The 18,547-nt window shown below is 39.2% G+C and overlaps 1 long non-coding RNA gene and 1 pseudogene across 1 annotated transcript in view; both read left to right on the top strand.

The window, feature by feature from the left end:
• Nucleotides 1-419: 419 nt before the first annotated feature.
• LOC140497169 (uncharacterized) overlaps nucleotides 420-18,547 on the top strand; it is a 44,025-nt gene continuing 25,897 nt past the window's right edge. The window contains exon 1 of the long non-coding RNA XR_011964567.1: nucleotides 420-2,682. This is a non-coding gene — a long non-coding RNA (uncharacterized lncRNA). The remainder of the gene's footprint in view (nucleotides 2,683-18,547) is intronic.
• On the top strand, nucleotides 2,757-6,771 carry LOC140530012 (OCIA domain-containing protein 1 pseudogene; annotated as a pseudogene).

Raw genomic sequence — 18,547 nt, 5'->3', positions numbered from 1 at the left:
TTTTAATCCATTCTGCTTTCCCTTTCTGTTTTATGGGAGAGTTCATTCCATTCACATTCACAGTTATGATTACAATCTGTGTCTTTCCCACCATTCGTGCTTTTAGTTCTCCCTTCTCCCTTGCCCTCCTCAATAGTTTTCACTTTTCAGCACCACCTCCCGCAGTCTTCCCTTCCTTCTTTCAGGACCCCTCCCTTTTACTCCCCTTTACCTTTGCTATTTTCCCCCCCCTTTAGCTTCCCCTCCCCTTTCTTCCCCCTTCCCTTCCTCCTGCCTATGGAGCTGGTTGGATTTATATAGTTAATTCAGTTTACTTTTCCCCCCTTGAACCAAATCACATGAGAATATCTCTCAAACAATGCTCATCTCCCTCCCCCTCTTTCTCTCTAATATAATTTTGTACTTCTTCCTGTGATGTAATTTTCAATAGAAATTCTAGAGAAAGGTATATCCCAGTGGAGCACATTCATAAGGTTTTTTCCTAGAACATATTGAGAAAGGAACTCATAATTTTCATATTAACTGATATGATATGCATAATGAATGTACTAATAATTTAATTTTTTCAAGAGCTAACTCTCTGGTTTGGGAGTTAGAGCTCACAGTACAACTTAAACTGTTGAATCAAAATTCTGACAGGGGTCACAATCACTGGATCTTCACTGAAGCCAAAGACTGTAGAACCTGTTCCACTCACAGAACTCTGGTTCTCTACTTTAGGGTAGGAGGTCATGACCTCCAAAGATGTGACTGCAGAACTACTTTGTTGTGGGACTTGTGGGAAACCACTAAAAGACTGTTTGTAATCCACCTTCCCCACTCCTTCACCAGGTGTGATTTAAGTGTAAAACCTATGCTTTTACTTCAGCTAAGGGAACATTCCTCACTCTGACATTGATTAAACAATTTGATTACTGGCACATCTGGTTCTAGGCCAGCTCTGTGTAGCTCCAAGCATTCTGGGGATAGAGACTGGCTCAGTAAAAATCCTGTTAACAGAATACTCTGATGAGAGGATAAGAGATGATTTCTAGCTGCAGAACTTCTTCACACTGAGTAGAAAAATGGCTTGTATGCAGAATTTTCTGCTGTCAACAAAGCTCTATACTCCATTAACATGCCTCTCCTCAACCATGCCTGTGATGAGTTTTATATTTTATATGAATTATCTGATGTGATAAGAGGGCTGACGTTTGCCTGAAGTCTTTACCACATGGGTTCTCCAGTGTGGATTTTCTGATGTTTAAGTATACCAGACAAATCTAAAAGCCTTTCCACACTGATTACATTCATAAGGTTTACTTGGCCACAAGGAAGAGGGAGGAGGAGGAGGAGCTGTGTGTAGGGGGAGGGGTGCTGGTTGGCACAAAGACAGCAAAGACATGATCCTTGGATAATAGACTGAGGAAATAGATGTCAGTCAGCTCTAATGAAGGGGAAATTAAAACCAAATGGGGAGTGGTAGGTGGAGCCATAGATAGAGCACTAGCCATGAAGTCAGCGGACCTGAGTTCAAACCTGGCCTCAGGCATTTGAGACTTACTAGCTGTGGGATTCTAGGTAAGTCACTTCACCCCAGTTGCTACAGAGAAAGAACCTGGGAGGGCAGCAAGGGGGGGAATAGGTGGAAGGAGCCGGATTCTCGAAGGTGAAAAGATCTCAGCTCCAGGGAAGAGGGCAGAGCGATCTCAGAGAGAAGGCTTCCGGCTTCCTGCTTCCCCCCATTACGCTCTGGGAGGGGCCACCTCCTTCCCGGAGCCCCGCCCAAGACCCCCAGGATGAGCCCTGTCCTCCAATCCAAGCCCTCGCCGCAGTCACTGAAAATGCCTTTGCCGCTGGAATGACCCGCCCCAGACTCCTCCCAGGCCTTCCAACTCCACCCTGGGCACCTCCCACCAGGCTGGGCATCTCTGAGAGCTCCTCCTCCCCCATCTCTCCACCCTCTCCCTCCCTCCCTCTCCTGTGGACCTCATACCTTCCCCCTGCCCAGCAGAAAGTCTGTCAAGATAAACGTGGGCACCGGACTAACTGAAAGCAGAAGGGATGCTGGCAGCAGAAGGGATTCTGTAGACCGTTTGTCAATCGAGATCGGATTGGACTGAGTTTCTCCTAATGTAAATTACACCGGGGCTCATTGAGAGTCAGGGGTGTTTTCCCATAACAGTGTGTGGGACGACCCCCTTAATAAAATTAGAGTCTGGACTAAAGAAGTAAAAAGGAAAGATATTTATTGAGCTTTCTTGGAAAAGGCACTCACGCCTGGGCTCAAGATGGCGATGACAGGAGGGCGAGGGTGTGGCCTGTACGGCAGTTTTTATAGACCCTGACCACAATACCTGCACCCTAACTTCCTTCCTGTTAGCCCATTGACTGACCCTTGAGGGTACAATCTATCCACGGAAAATGTACCCCAGCAACGAGGAATACAAGAGGTATTTTTGGCTAAGGGGGTTAAGGGAGTGACCAACTTCTGTCAAGGACTGTCACGTGACACCGGGTAATGTCTGGGAAAGGAGATAAGGGAGTGAGCAAAGGCAGCCTCTGTCAAGGTCTAGTTCGTAACACCAAAAGAATTTTAAGAAAAACACAATCTCTTTTGTTTCTCTGGGCCGGGTGAGACCCACGGAGCTGACACGGGGCCCCTGAGGGGGATATCTGCCCCTCTACAGGTAGATCGGCCGGGTAAGCAAAATACACTTCCATTCAGCAGCTGTCAGAGTAAGAATTAAATGTAACTGGATAAGAAGTTACTGTCCATGGATAGACGGTTGAAACGATTTTTCCTGGTAAGATAATTCAAAAACACAAGCAACCAAATCGATGTCATTGACTGGCAACTTTGTTTCATTTTAAACAGGTAACATTGTTTATGTTATTGTGCTTCCGTTTTTATGGGGGGTTTTCGGGAAACCAGTGTACAAGACAGGCATCTCATTTGAAAAATAAAAATGACGCGAATGCATCCTTAGAAAAATAATTCCGGGGGGCGGAGCCAAGATGCTCCAGTAGAAGCAGCGATCTCAAACACTTCCTTCCTCCATCCCACCTCTCGGGGCTTGGGGCTTGGGGCTTGGGGCGGGGGGGGGGGGGGGGGGGGGGGGAAGGGAGGCGTGGCTCAGGTGTGCTCCTTGCTGCCGCCGCCGCCTCGGAAAGGAAAAGTGAGTGGAAAGACCGATTTCTGGACACAGCAGAATGCAGAAGGGTCACCGCCACTCCCTGACCTAAGAATGGATTACTTTCCGACAAAATAGGAAAGAGTCTTTGCTGAATGTAATCGAGAGAGCTTCTGGTACAGATCTGTTCCCTTTTCGCAACAAGTACGTTGGTTACTCAGAGATTCACTGCTAAAGGAATTCTTTCTGGTCACCTTAAATATGATTGTGTCCCCCAACTTGTATTTGCCTGTGTAATGGGATACTTTGCTGGAAAAATTTCCTGTATGACAACCTGCCTGTGAAGTTTAAACGACTTGAAAATTCTCTTGGAGAAGCTCTGCATCAGGAACGGGGACGTCGATTTGCATCACCTGGGTATTCTTCACACAAGCCAGGATTTAACTCAAAAATATCTGAGGATTCATCTTTTGGAAAATCTCTTATATCTGAAAGGAGTGCTGAAGAAGGTCCCATTCCTCCTTCTGAACCAATCCCCTTCATTGCTTCCATGAATGAATCAACTCCTCCTGGGATTACTGATTATGAAACACAAGGTCGTGATACAACTGTGGAAGAAAGTCCTAAGAGAAAAGCTGCTAACATATGAAGAGTTAAAGAATAAAAACAGAGAAATATCTGAAGTAACCTTGTCACAAAAAAGTGACACTCAAATCTATGCAGGAAACAACACTAAAAAACAAGGGAAGTGAACCAGTAGGACATACTTGGAACGAGTGAAAAATTTGATCATCTACTGAAGAAAGTTTGTGTTCAGTCTACTGGAGAAAATTTCAGCTAACAAGCATCCCCTAGGTGCTCACGAGCATCTGCAGGCTAGTGCAGCAATAACCTTCACAAGCATGTTTAAAAGAAGAATCTTGAGTTTCAGTAGTATAACTTAACAGAAGGCTTAAATTTAATTGTGAACTTTATGGTTAATGTTGTATTCATGTACAAGCTTGGAAAACTGCATGAATGAAAGAACTGGTTTATGACTTTATTGTTTATAAAATCATTTATAAAAATTGGTTAAACTGTTGATTAGAGAGATGTGAATCAAAACAACTCTGAGGTACCACATCATACCTATCAGGTTGGCTGACATGACAGAACAGGAAGATGATAGATGTTGGAGAGGATGTGGGAAAATTGGAACATTGATTCATTGTTGGTGGAGCTGCGAGCTGATCCAACCATTTGGAAAGCAATTTGGAACTATGCCCAAAGAGCTACAAAAATGTGCATAGTCTTTGACCCAGCAACATCTCTTCTAGGACTGTATCCCCAAGAGATCATAAAAATGGGAAATGGTCCCATATGTACAAAAATATTTGTAGCAGCTCTTTGTGGTAGCCAAAAACTGGAAATCAAGAGGATGCCATTCAATTGGGGGAATGGCTAAACAAGTTGTGATATATGAATGTAATGGAACACTACTGTGTTATAAGAAATGATGAACAGGAAGACTTCAGAAATGCCTGGAAATACTTACATGAACTGATGCTGAGCAAAAGAAGCAGAACCAGGGGAACTTTGTACACAGCAACAACCACAGTGTGCGAGGACTTTTTCTGGTAAACTTGGAACTTCATTGCAATGCAAGGACTTAAAAAATTCCTAATGGTCTCTTAAGGCAAAATGCCTTCTACATCCAGAAGAGCTATGGAATTCAATCACAGATTGTAGCAGATCATTAACTTTTGTATTATGTTTTGGTTTGTTATATGATTTCTCCCACTCATTTTAATTCTTCTATACAACATGACTACAGGGGAAATGTGTTTAATAGGAATGTATGTGTAGAACCTATATAAAATTGTTTGCCATCTCAAGGAGGGAGGGAGGAGGGAGGGTGAGTAGGGAAAGAAACAATCTAGGTTGTGTGGTAGTGATTGTGGAACACTGAAAATAAAGAAATAAATAAATTTTAAAATAATTGGTTAAACTACTGTTTAAGAGTATCATCAAAAGACTTTGATGGATTGGAATGGGAATAGACAGATCAAGTGCTATGTGTGTTTTTGTGCACATATGGACAAAGCAACCACAATGTTAAGTATTAAAACCCCATGTGAAAAATTTGCTTTTTTTTCTAAAAGGTCTTCATGTATATCTTCTCAAATAAAGTTGAAAACAATTTTAAAAAAAGATAATTCAGAAATACCTGCTGTGACACTATTTGCATCTTCTTGTATAAAAGCACTAATATGGAAATGCTATACATAACTGCAGATGTATAACTTATATCTCATTGCTTACCATATCAGGGAGGGAGGAAGGCAAGGAGGGAAGCAGAACTCAAATTGGAACTCAAAATTTTAAATAAAAATGTTTTTAAAAATTAGAATTAGGGAAGTAGAAGCTAATGATTGCACAAGACATCAAGAAACAAAAAAATGAAATCAAAAGAATGAAAATAAAAAAGAAGAAAGTGTGAAATTTCTCTTCAGAAAAATAACTGACCTGGAAAATAGATTGAGGAAAGATAATTTAAGAATTATTGAACTATCTGAAAGTCATGATCCAAAAAGAGCCTGGATATCATCTTTCAAGACATTACCCACGAAATCTGTCCTGATATCCCATAACCAGAGGGCCAAATAGAACTGGAAAAAATCAGTCAATCATCACCTAAAACAGGTCTCCAAATCAAAACTCCAGGAATATTTTAACCAAATTCCAGAGATCTGAGGTCAAGAGGAAACTACTGCAAAAAATCAGAAAAAAAAATAACAAACATTATGGAACCACAGTAAGGTTTACACAGGATTCAGCAGCTTCTACATTAAAGAACCTGATGAAAAGACCAGAGCTGAATAAAAAATTTTGTCTTCAAGTACAAGACTCAAGAGAAGCATAAAAAGGTAAAAAAGAAACGAGAAAATATAAAAGACATAATGAGGTAAACTGTTTGTATTCCTATACAATAAGATGATATTCATAACCCTTAAACATTTTATCACTAGAAGGGCGTATACTGTGAGAAATGACTACCTCTCTTATTTCATAACTAATTATTCCATCAGAACCAAGGTTTTGCCCCTTTTTTACTTCCTCATACAGAAACCAAGCACAGGTTAAATCTTTCTTAAAGATGTACTTAGGTCAAGATCTAATCACACAGTAACAGAAATTCTAATTTAAAGTTACTGAGTGCATTCCTGCTTATTGTGTTTGCTCAGACAAATCTGAAGAAATATGTATCATCTCTGTTGTCAGACAGATCGTATGGAAATTGATAAGTCTCTTTGACCATGATTTCTGTGACCCAAGTCATGTACTCCAAGACCTTCATTGATAGCTCAACAGGAAATTCTGTTTCCACAGTTCTGAATGACAGAGGGTGTGACCTAGTACAGTGAGGTGAAGGTCAAAAAACTACTCCACACTCTTGAGAAGGGGAAATCTATCAGAGGAGAATACGAAGTCACATGACCAAGAGATGGTGGCCCATGAGGTTCAAAGTTCAAAATTCTATAGGGATCCTGCCTCATCCAGACCTGGTCATAGACTTCCAGTAGCCATGCTGGAAGCTACCTTTTCCTTCTGGGGAAGGAAAGTAAAAGGCCTTGCTTCCTCTGAACTCCATTTTAAATAAATTTTCCTTGATACCTTTTCGGTGTGTCAAGTTCATCACTGAAACTCTCTTGTGCAATATTTATTTTCTCAACCTGAATTAATTGCTGCCTCTTGGGAACGCTCACTTTTCCAAGGGTTTATAAGCATCAAAAGGCCTGCAACAGAGTTCTTTGTTTTATTAGAGAGTAAAATGACCATCCTTTTCTTAATTATTCACAAGCCAAAATTAGTAAAATTATTAATTACCTAGAAACAAGCCTCTCAAACTTTTCATTCCTCACAGTTTCACATCCCACAAAAAGGGACCAGAGAGAAAATCTTACCATCTCTTCTTCCTACATAATTGTTCCTTAGGGAGCCTTTTAAACCATTCCCCTTTTGATTTCTAGGATCACTTTTTCTCCTAAACTCATCTTTAGTAATGCGAATTGTCAACCTGAAAACTTGGTTAAAGAAAAGACATCATGTTAAAGGCATGCATTATTTATTTATTAATTAAGTAATTCTCTCTTAAAGATAACAGTCATAGCACTACAGAGTCAGAGGTTAATCTGACTACCTGGTACGGAAACCATCTGTCTTAAATACATTTTGCCATGAGAAAGAAACTCTCTTAGTTGAACAAATCATAAATTTAGTAAGACAAGACAATTAACAAAGCAATGTCAGTTGGGCTTTATGATTCCAGGCCATGTAAACTTCCTCTCTGTAGCACATATCTCTGTGACATACGATAAGAAGGAAATGCCACCACTCTAGTGGCAGGCTTCCTGTCCTAAACAGGCACTTGAAATAACTGACACAGGAAAGGGTACCTTTAACAAAGGTTCAATTGAAATTACATCCCAGGACATCTGTGTTTTTTCTTATCACTAAAATGCCAGGAAAAAGGGTCTCCTAAGGGAGACTGTTAAGTCATCCCCATCTGTTTTGCTGACACACCAAAAAGGAATTCTCTAAGTCTACTCAAAATGACTAAAGAGACTACTAGGTCCGGACTCTTCAAGCTCTGGCCTTTACTAAAATCTAAAGTTTATATTAAAGGATTATCAGAATTTTCCTTCTACAGCAGAAACATTTCTGAAATGCCCCAGATTGTTTAGATACAGTCTCCAATATAGCCTGTGCCGGAGTGGTTTGGGCTGAAACAGGCTGCATAGCCATCTGGTACCTTTCCTCAGCATCCTGTCCTTCATAGACATAGAGAGCAAGTCCCTTAATCTGCTCTAGAGTCATTTCATGCCAACCTGGGCACCTATTGCGGACATATTTTGGTATTTCAGGCAGGGAGTCATTAACTAAATGGGTGTAAATAAACCAAGCATTTCCTGGAATAGAGGGGTCTAGTCTCCCCTATAACTTAGCACTTTTGCCCAGCCTGTTGTAAAAATGAGTAGGATTCTTACCTTCGACTTGTACTGTCTCCTGAAACCTAGTCCAATTTGCTGGGGGTCATGACTTTGACTGAGTCATTGTTCCTCCCAGACCACCCCCAGCCTTGGGCAATCCAAACAAAGGATCTCCCTATCCCCACCCCCAAGCCTTAGTAGAACATAATGGGCTTCCTCAGCTGGGTGAGTGTTCAATCACATCTCAGTATCAGCCCTAGTCTTCAGAGGCTGATTTGATCTAGTTGAGAATGAGGTAAACAGGAAGGCACAAAATCCTGGATCTCCACAATGTTAACAGTTAGTTATTTAATAATCATTTCTCTCAAACTGTAATAGCTCTCTCTCACACCTCTTTTTTTGTGAGATAATTTACCCCATCCTATCTCTACTTTTCTTCTTCTCCCAGTGCATTCTTCTTTCTTACCCCTTAATTTTGTTTTTTTAGATATCATTCCAACAGCCTTCTTGCAGCTGCACCCTCTGCCTATGTCAGACCTGCAAAAACCTTTAATTGGAAAATGGTGTTGAATATCAAAATGTTATGAATTCGTTTAATTGGATCCCAAAGTAAAATTTGTTTAGTATTTTTTTCTCCTGAGTTATCTTTCCCCTGAACTAGTGAATGTAATTGAAGTAAGATTATTGACCTCTTAAAAGTTGCTTTCCTTTAAGAAAAGCACATTAAAAAATAACTGTAGTAGCAGGCCGTCCTGGGTACTTGCTAAATACAAATATTAAAAAAGTTATGAATTCCAATTTAATTGCATCCCAAAGCTAAAATTTTTTTAGTATTTTATTTTCTGTTGCTTACATGTAAAAAATCATTTCCAGCATTCACTTTTAAAACATAGAGATCAAGTTCTCTCCTTTCCCCCTGACCTAAAGCAACCCTCTGTAATGGTAATTTAAATGGGAAAATCTTTCCCATTCATTAATAGATCCAGGTGACCTGCTTAAATCCCATGGAAGCCTAAGTCATATGTGCTGGGAGGAACTTGCTGAATGGGTGGAACTGGAAAGGTGGAGCGTAACTGGGAAAAAATTGGTCAGGCTCATCAGAGCTGGGAAGAACATAAGCAGGCAGGCACAGGTTAGGCTTCTGAGTATGTATGTTTGTGGGAAGGTCCCAGCAGGGGGCAGGGAGACTTGGAATGGCTTTGCCCCAGCAGTGATAATATGTATCGAATTCTTGGCTACTATAACTGACTTCGCTTTGTGGTTTGGGGATTTGGCTTTCTGGTGTCTGAAAAAATGTTTTTCTTCTGTCTTCTATATGGAGAGTCTGTTATACTTTGCAACTGAGAACTATGCCAGCATATTCATAGTCATCACCAGTGCTATGAATATTGCCTTGGTGATACACCCCTCAACACTTACAAGGCAAGCAATTCATATATACATGTGTAGTCGTGCAGAACATTTCCATATTAGTCATGCTGTGAAAGAAAACACAAATAAAAACAGAAACAAAACTCAAGAAATGTTAAGAAAGTTTAAAAAAAATGCTTCAGTCTATATTCAGACACCATCCGTTCTTTGTTTGTGGATAGATAGCATTTTTCATCGTAGGTTCTTCAGACTTGTCCTGGGTCACTGTGTTGCTGAGAACACCTAAGGCATTCACAGCTGATCATCTTAGAATATTACTCTTTCTTTGTACACAATACATTTCATTTTGAATTACCTCATGTAAGTCTTTCCAGGTTTCTCTGACAGCATTGTATTCATCAATTTTGTTTTCAGTTTTTAGAAATGGTTGGATCAAACCATTCTGGAGAGCAATTTGGAACTACGCACAAAGGGCTGTAAAACTGTTCATACCCTTTGACCCAGCAATACCACTTCTTCGGCCATATCCCAAAAAGATCATACAAGTGGGCAAAGGGCCCACATTCATAAAAATATTTATAGTAGCTCTTTTTGTGGTGGCAAAGAATTGGAAATTGAGGGGAAACCCATCAGTTGTGGAATGGCTGAATAAGTTGTAGTGTATGAATGTAATTGAATATTTTTGTGACATAAGAAATGATGACCAGGAGGACTACAGAAAAACCTGGAAAGTCTTATATGAATTATGCTCAGTGAGGTAAGAAGAATCAGGAGAACATTGTCTACAGTAACCTCCACTTTATGCAATGACTAACTGATAGAGTTATCTCTTCTTAGCAATGTAAGGATCCAAGAGAACTCTAAATGACTCATGATGGAAAATATTGTCCACATCCAGGAAAAGAACTATGGAGTCTGAATGAAGATCAAAGTGTATCATTTCATCTCTCTCTTTTTTTGTTTCTTTCTTGTGGTTTCACATTGGATCTAATTCTTCTTTAGAACATGACTAATGTGAAAATAGGTTTAATATGAATGTATATATGTTGAGCCTATACCAATTCATACACAGTCTTGGGGTGGGAGAGGGGAGAGATGGGGAGAAAATGTGGAACTTAGAATCTCATGGAAGTGAATGTTGAAAACTAAAAAGAAAATTTTTAAATGGTTGGATTGGTTCACAACTCCACCAACACTGCATTAATGTCTCATATTTCCCACATGCCCTCCAAGATTTATCACTTTCCTTTTCTGTCCTATTAGCCAATCTAATAGGTATGAAGTAGTATCTCTGAATTGTTTTAGTTTGCATTTCTCCAGTCAACAGTGACTTAAGAGTATTTATTCCATATGGCTATAGATAGCTTTGATTACCTTATCTGAAAACTGATCATATCTTTTGATCATTTATCAATTGGGGAGTTGCTTTTATTTTTACAAATTTGACTCAGTTCTCTATATGTTTAAGAAAGGAGGCCTTTATCAGAGAAACTTGGTTCAAAATTTTTTTCACAGTTGCTATTGCTAACTGTATTTCCCTCCATCCTATTTCCCTTCTCTTTCTTCTATCCCCTCTCCTTTTATGTTGTCCCTCCTCAAAAGTATTTTGCTTCTGATTAACCCCTCCCCCCAATCTATCACCCCTTCTATTACTCCCTTCTCTTTCCCTTTCCTCTCCTATTTTCCAGTAGAGCAAGATAGATTTCTATATACAGTAGAATATGTATGTTATTCCCTCTTTGAGTCAATTCTGATGAGAATAAGGTTGACTCACTCCCACTCATCTCTGCCCTCTTTCCCTCCACTGTAAAAACTTTTTTTACATCTTTTATGTGAGATAATTTACCCCTTTCTACCTCTACCTTTCTTTTTCTGCCAGTACATTCTGTCTCCCCTTAATTTTATTTGTAGATATCATCCTTTCCTCTTATACTCATACCTGTACCCTCTGCCTATATTTAGTCCTAATAATGAGGAAGTTCTTATGAGTTACAAATACCATCTTCCCATGTAGGAATGTAAACAATTCAACATTATTAAATCTTTCATAATTTCCTTTTCTTGTTTACCTCTTTGGGCTTCAGTTGATTCTTGTAATTTGAAAGTCAAATTTTCTACTCAGCTGTCTTTTCATCAGGAAATCCTTTCATTTCCAAACATTCCCCCACCCCTAAAAATTTTACTCACTTTTGCTGGGAAAGGGATTCTTGGTTGCAGTTCTAGGTACTTTGTTCTCCAGAATATTATATTCCAAGCCCTCCAATCCTTTAATGTTAAAGACACTAAATCTTGGGTTATCATGACTGTGGCTCCATTATATTTGAATTGTTTCTTTCTGGATGCTTGCAGTATTTTCTCCTTGAACTGGGAGCTCTGGAATTTGACTAAGGTATTCTTGGGATTATTCATTTTGGATCTCTTTTAGGAAGTGATTGGTGTATTCTTTTCATTTATATTTTACTCACTGGTTCTAGAAAATCAGGGCAGTTTTCTTTGATAATTTATTGAAAGACAATGTCTAGGCTCTTTTTTGCCCTTTTTTGATCATGGTTTTCAGGTAGTAAAAAAAATTTAAATTATCTCTCCTGGATCTCTTTTCCAGGTCAGTTGTTTTTCCAATGAGATATTTCATGTCACCTTCTATTTTTTTCATTCTTTTGGTTTTGTTCCATCATTTCTTGATTTCTCAGAAAGTCATTTGCTTCCATTTCCTCAATTCTAATTTGTAAGAAATTATTGTTTTCAGTGAGCTTTTGTTCCTCTATTTCCACTTGGACAATTCTGGACAATCTTGGACAATTTTGTTTGCAATTTTTAAAATGTTTTTTATTTAAAGTTTTCAATTCCAACTTCTATCCCTCCCCTACAACCCTGACATTGTTGTTGTGTTTGTCCTTCATTCATGAAGAAGACCATGACATCAAGATGATGACATGACTTTCAGTTGACTTTGATTTGAGTGAGGGAGGCTGTGCAAGGTCACCAACCTCACTTTCTTCTCCTGAGCCATCTGGGTCCAATGGCCTGATATTCATCAAGACGACTGGAGATGGCCCAGGATGCAATAGGACACCATGGTTCTTTCAGGCTAAGGTCTTATACCATTCTCACTTTGTTGGAGATACAGCTGGAAAGCCAAAATGCTCAGGTTAAATGGGAGCTGGGCAAGAGAGGAAAGGTCCTAAAGTGAGGAAGACTGGAAATAAAAATAAAAGCAAAGCAAAAATGACATATTAGTGGAGGTGGGGGTGTTCACAGATTGGATGAAGCATGGGGCATCTCCCCTGGTTAAGTGGTCATAAGATAATCACCTGTGTAGATTGCACAGGAGAGAATTGTATGGAGGTACAAAAACAACTTGGGGGACTTTCCAAAGAATCAAGCAATCCCAGCCATACTGGCTTTGGACATGGAATTTGAATAAAACAGGATGGAGATATCTTGGTCAACCTTCTTGTGGTTGTGCATGTGAGCCTCCGAACTTGGTAAAGAAGTAGTGAACATTACATTAAAGTTTGAGGCTCACTATAAGAACCTGGCTATCCCTAGAGGATTTCTGAAAAATATCAAATTGATTAATGCTGACTGGGATAAAGCAGGGATCCAAATGAATTATTTCTCACAGGTCAGATCTTAATACAAAATATGTATAAGGTTTGATATGAAGATGATGTATAGAAATTGTAAGGATAAGAAATAAAAGTATAATTGCACCAAAATTCTACTATACTGGTCTCTGAATGCAATCAGCCCAGGGGGTCAAACTGAGAGATTCATGAAGTGATTTCCTATATAAGATAATTCAGAAATGCAATCAATTGGGGAAGGAGCCAAGATGGCAGAGTAGAAAGATACACAGACGCTTAGCTCTTACCCCACAGCCCATAAAATACCTTTAAAGAAGAACTCTCAACAAATTCTAGAGCTGCAGAAGTCACAGAACAATGGAGTGGAGGAGATTTCTGTTCCAGAGAGACCTGAAAAATTGATGGGAAAGGTCTGTCGCATACTGGACATGGAGCAGAGCCCAACCCTGCCTTGGCCATGCTGCACTGAGGGGAGCAGATCCAAGCAGGCTTCAGGTACGGAATCTCCAGTGGCTGTGCAGGTCCCTCAACCCACAGGCACCAAAGGTCAGTGAGAGGATCTTTTTGGCTGGCTGAGAAGGGAGCAGGGTGTCCCCATGACTCAGGACCCCTTGGGAGGCAGCAGCAGAGGCAGCAGTAGACAGGGGCTCCCAAAACAGGCAGGAGCCCAGATCCATTATTGAAGGTCTCAGAGTAAACCCCCTGAGGGAACTAAGCCCCATGTGGTGGCCCTGCCCCCACCTGAGCAGCTGGACTTAATCTCACACTGAACAGCAGCCATGCCCCCACTGAAAGCCCCGGAGGCTTGGGAGAAGCTGTTTTGAATCTCAGCCCCAAGTGCTGGCTGGGTGGAACTAGAGGCAAGGTGGTTGTGGAGAGGAAACTCAGAAGTCAAGAAAAAAGCTGGAAAAATGACCAAAAGAGGGGGAAAAAAATAAGACCATAGAAGGTTACTTTCTTGGGGAACAGGTGTCTCCCCCAATCTTTCCAGATGAGGAAGAACAAGGCATACTGTCAGAGGAAGTCAAGGCCTCTGCCTCCAAAGGGAATTTAAAATGGGCTCAAGCAATAGAAGACCTTAAAAAACAAGTTAGCAGCTTACTAAAGGAGAACCAAAAAAATGCTGAGGAAAATAACAGCTTTAAAAAGAGGCTAACTCAACTGCAAAAAGAGGTCCAAAAAGCCAATGAGGAGAAGGAGGTTTTAAAAAGCAGAATTAGCCAAATGGAGGGGAAGGTCCAAAAGCTCACTGAACAAAATAATTCATTGAAAGAGAGAATTGAGTCCAGGGAAATGAATGACTATGAGTTAAACCAAGAAGTTAGTAAACAAAACCAAAAATTTGAAAAAATAGAAGATAAGGTGAAACAACTCGTTGGAAAAACAACTGACCTGGAAAATAGATCCAGGAGAAATAATTTTAAAATTATTGGACTACCTGAAAGCCATGGTCAAAAAAAAGAGCCTAGACATTATCTTCCATGAAATTATCAAGGAAAACAGCCCTGATGTTATAGAATCAGAGGGCAAAATGGATATTGAAAGAATTCATCGATCACCCCCTGAAAGAAACCTGAACAGAGAAACTCCTAGGAATATTGTGGCCAAATTTCAGAGTTCCCAGATCAAGGAGAAAATACTGCAAGCAACTAGAAAGAGACAATTTGAGTACTGTGGAAATACAATCAGGATAACACAGGATCTGGTAGCTTCAACATTAAGCAATGGAAGGGCTTGGAGTGGGATATTTCAGAAGTCAAAGGAACTGGGATCGAAACCAAGAATCACCTACCCAGCAAATCTGAATATAATACTTCAAGGGAAAAAACAGTCATTCAGTGATATAGACGACTTTCAAGATTTCATGTTGAGGAAAAGACCAGATCTGTATTTAAAATTTGACTTCTCAGAAATGCAATCAATTGAGTTGAAATCATTAGAATGCCCAAATTTTTATCTCCTATTTTCAATCCATAACATCATTTTGCTATTATCTCCTCATATTATCTTTATATTTGGATATTTAGGAAACTATTGTGTATGTAGCACTGCTAATTACAAAATGATTTTTAGAAAGAGATGCAATTATTTTCAGCATTCAGTCATTTCTGACTCTTTGTGATCCCCTGAACCACAGAATGCCAGTCCTTTCCATGCTTCAGTATCTCCCAAAGTTTTTTCCAGTCTCCAGCTCAGTACTTCCATGACACCATCCACTTCATCCTCTGCCATCATCATCTCCTTCTACCTTTAATCCTTTACAACATCAAGATCTTTCCACTGAGTCCTGTCTTCTCATTATGTGGCCAAAGTACTTAAACTTCAACTTCAGTATTTGACCTTCCAGTGAAGTAATGAGTTAATTGTAAGAATTAATTGGATTTGATTTCCTTACAGTCCAAGGGACTCTCAAAAGTTTTCTGCAGCACCACAATTGGAGTGTCAATTCTGCGGCCATCAGCATTCTTCAGATTCCAACTCTTAGAGCTATGCATTGCTACTGAAAAAACAATGGCTTTGACTGGACATTCCTTTATTGGCAAGATAATGTCTCTGCTTTTCAACAGACTGTCCAGATTAGCCATAACTTTCCTGACAATGAGCAAGTATCATTAATTTTATGGCTGCAGTTGCCACTTATAGTGATCTTTGACCCCCAAAACATAAACTCTGACAATTCTTCATTTCTTCTTCTCTCTGCAAGGAGGTAATGAAACCATTTCCACGATCTTAGTTTTTGGTTTTTTTTTAATGTTAAGCTTCAGCTGGCTTTAACACTCTTGTCTTGTACCCTCATCAAGAGGCTTTTCAATTCTTCTTCACTTTTGGTCCATCAGAGGTTAATCATCCTTATAACTGACAATAAGCCAATCACAAAGTGACTTGCCCAGGGTCACAGAGCTAGGAAGTGTCTGAAGTCACATATAAACTCAAGTCCTCTTGCTTCCAGGGCCAGAGTTCTATTACCTGTGCCATGTAACTGCCCCTGACATTGGTAATATCTCTCCCAGCAATCTTATTTCTCTCTTTTGATTTGTCCACACCAGCATTTAACCTGATAAACTCTGTATATGTGAAAAAAGAGGTGGTCCTAGACAGACTTGTTGTACTCCTTGCCCAATCTTAAACCAATCAGTAAGACTGCACCTCGGTGTAAAAGACTTGATACTTATTACATTCATAAGGTGTTTTTATTTTGCTTTACCATAATTATTTTTAGTTTTTAACATTCACTTCCATAAGATTTTGAGTTTTGAATTTTCTCCCCAACCCTTTCCTCCCTCCTCCCCAAAACAGCATACAATCTGATATAGGCTCTACTTATACATTCATATTAAACATTTTCACATTGTTCATGATGTAAAGAAGAATTAGCACTAATGGGAGGAATCATGAGAAAGAAGAAACAAAAGACAAAGGGAGCAAACAGTCTGCATCCATCTGCATTCAGACTCCAAAGTTCTTTCCTGTATGTGGATAGAATCTTCCATCATGAGTCTCTTGTAGTTGTCTTAGGTCCTTGCATTGATGAGAAGAGCTAAGTCTGTACAGCACATACTGTAGCTGTTACTGTGTACAACGTTCTGGTTCTGCTTACTTCACTCAACATCAGTTCATAAGACTTGCCAGGTTTTCCTGACATCTGCCTGCTCCTCACCCTTTTTTTTTCCATCATCATAGCTAGCATTCATTTTCTTAGTTGTCTTTTTTTATATTCAGTTTTTTTTTATTTTCAGTTGTTAGTATTCACTTCAATAAGTTTTTAAATTTTCCCTTCCTCCTGACTCCCCAAGGCTGCATGCAACCCAATATGGGCTCTACATGTAAACGTTCCTATTAAACAGATTTTCACATTAGTCATATTGCATAGAAGAACTATAAAAAAGGAGAGAAACCATGAGAAAGACAATAAAACAAAAGAAAAATTAGTCTGCTTTGCTCTGCATTCCAATTCCATAGTTCTTTCTCTGGATGTGGATGGCATTTTCCATCATGAGTCTTTTGGAAAAGTTTTAGATCCTTGCATTGCTGAGAAGGACTAAGTTTATCAAAGTCATGCACTACATAATGTGGCTGTTGCTGGTACAGTGTTCTCCTAGTTCTGCTCATTCACTCGGCATCAGTTCATATAAGTTTTTCCAGGTTTTACCAAAGTCTGCCTGCGCATCATTTCTTATAGTACAATAGTATTCCATTGACATTAATATACCACAACTTGTACAGCTGTTTCCCAATTGATGGACATTTCCTTGATTTCCAGTACTTGGCCACCACAAAAAGAACTGCTAGAAATATTTTTGTACATGTGGGTCCTTTTCCCATTTTTATGCTTTCTTTAGGATACAGATGTAGAGGTGGTATTGTTGGGTCAAAGGGTATGCACAATTTTATAACCCTTAGGGCATAGTTCCAAATTGCTCTCCAGAATGGTTGGATCAGTTCACTCGTCCACCAACAATGCAAGTGTTCCAATTTAACCCATATCTTCTCCAACATTTCTCATTGTCCTGTCTTGTCATGTTAGCCAATCTGAGCTGTAGCTCAGAGTTGTTTTGATCTACATCTCTCTAATTAGTAGTGATTTAGAGCATTTTTTCATATGACTAGAGATAGTTTTAAGTTCTTCCTCTGAAAATTGCCTGTTTATATCTTTTGATCATTTATCAATTGGGGAGTAATTTGTATTCTTGCACATTTGACTGAGTTCTCTATATATTTTAGAAATGAGGCATTTATCACAGACACTAGTGTAAAAATTCTTTCCCAGTATTCTGTTTCCCTCTTAATCTTGGTTGCATTGGCTTTGTTTGTGCAAAGACTTTTCAATTTAATGTAATCAAAATCATCCATTTTGCATTTCATAATATTTTTTATCTCTTATTTGGTCATAAATTCTTCCCTTCTCCATAGAGCTGATGGATAAATTATTCCTTGATCTCCCAATTTGCTTATAGTATCTGTCTTTATATCTAAGGCATGTACCCATTTTGACTTTATCTTGGTATAGGGTGTAAGATGTTGGTCTACTTTCTGCCACATGCTTTTTCCATTTTTCCCAGCAGTTTTTTGATAAATAGTGAGTTCTTTTCCCAGAAGCAGGAGACTTTGGATTTACCAAACAGAAGATTATTATAGTGATTGACTGCTACGTCTTACATACCTCACCCATTCCACTGATCCACCACGATATTTCTTAGCCAGTACCAAAAAGTTTTGATGATTGCTGCTTTATAATACAATTTAAGATCTGGCATAGTTAGAACACCTTCCCTTGCATTTCTTTTAATTAATTATTTTCAACAAAGTTTTTATTTGACTAGAATTTTACAAGAATATCATCATATTGTCTACAAAAAGAGATAGTTTTAATATCTCATTCCATATTCTGATTCCTTCTATTGCTAGGATTTCCAATACAATGCTGAATAATTTTGGTGACTGTGGGCACCCTTGTTTCCCACCTGATCTTACTAGAAGCCTTCCCATTAATCCTCAGAACAAATTA

Source organism: Notamacropus eugenii, chromosome 1, assembly GCF_028372415.1.
Source record: "Notamacropus eugenii isolate mMacEug1 chromosome 1, mMacEug1.pri_v2, whole genome shotgun sequence".
NCBI lineage: Eukaryota > Metazoa > Chordata > Mammalia > Diprotodontia > Macropodidae > Notamacropus > Notamacropus eugenii.
The sequence above is the reverse complement of the archived record's forward strand: the minus strand, read 5'-3'. Positions and strand labels throughout refer to the sequence as shown.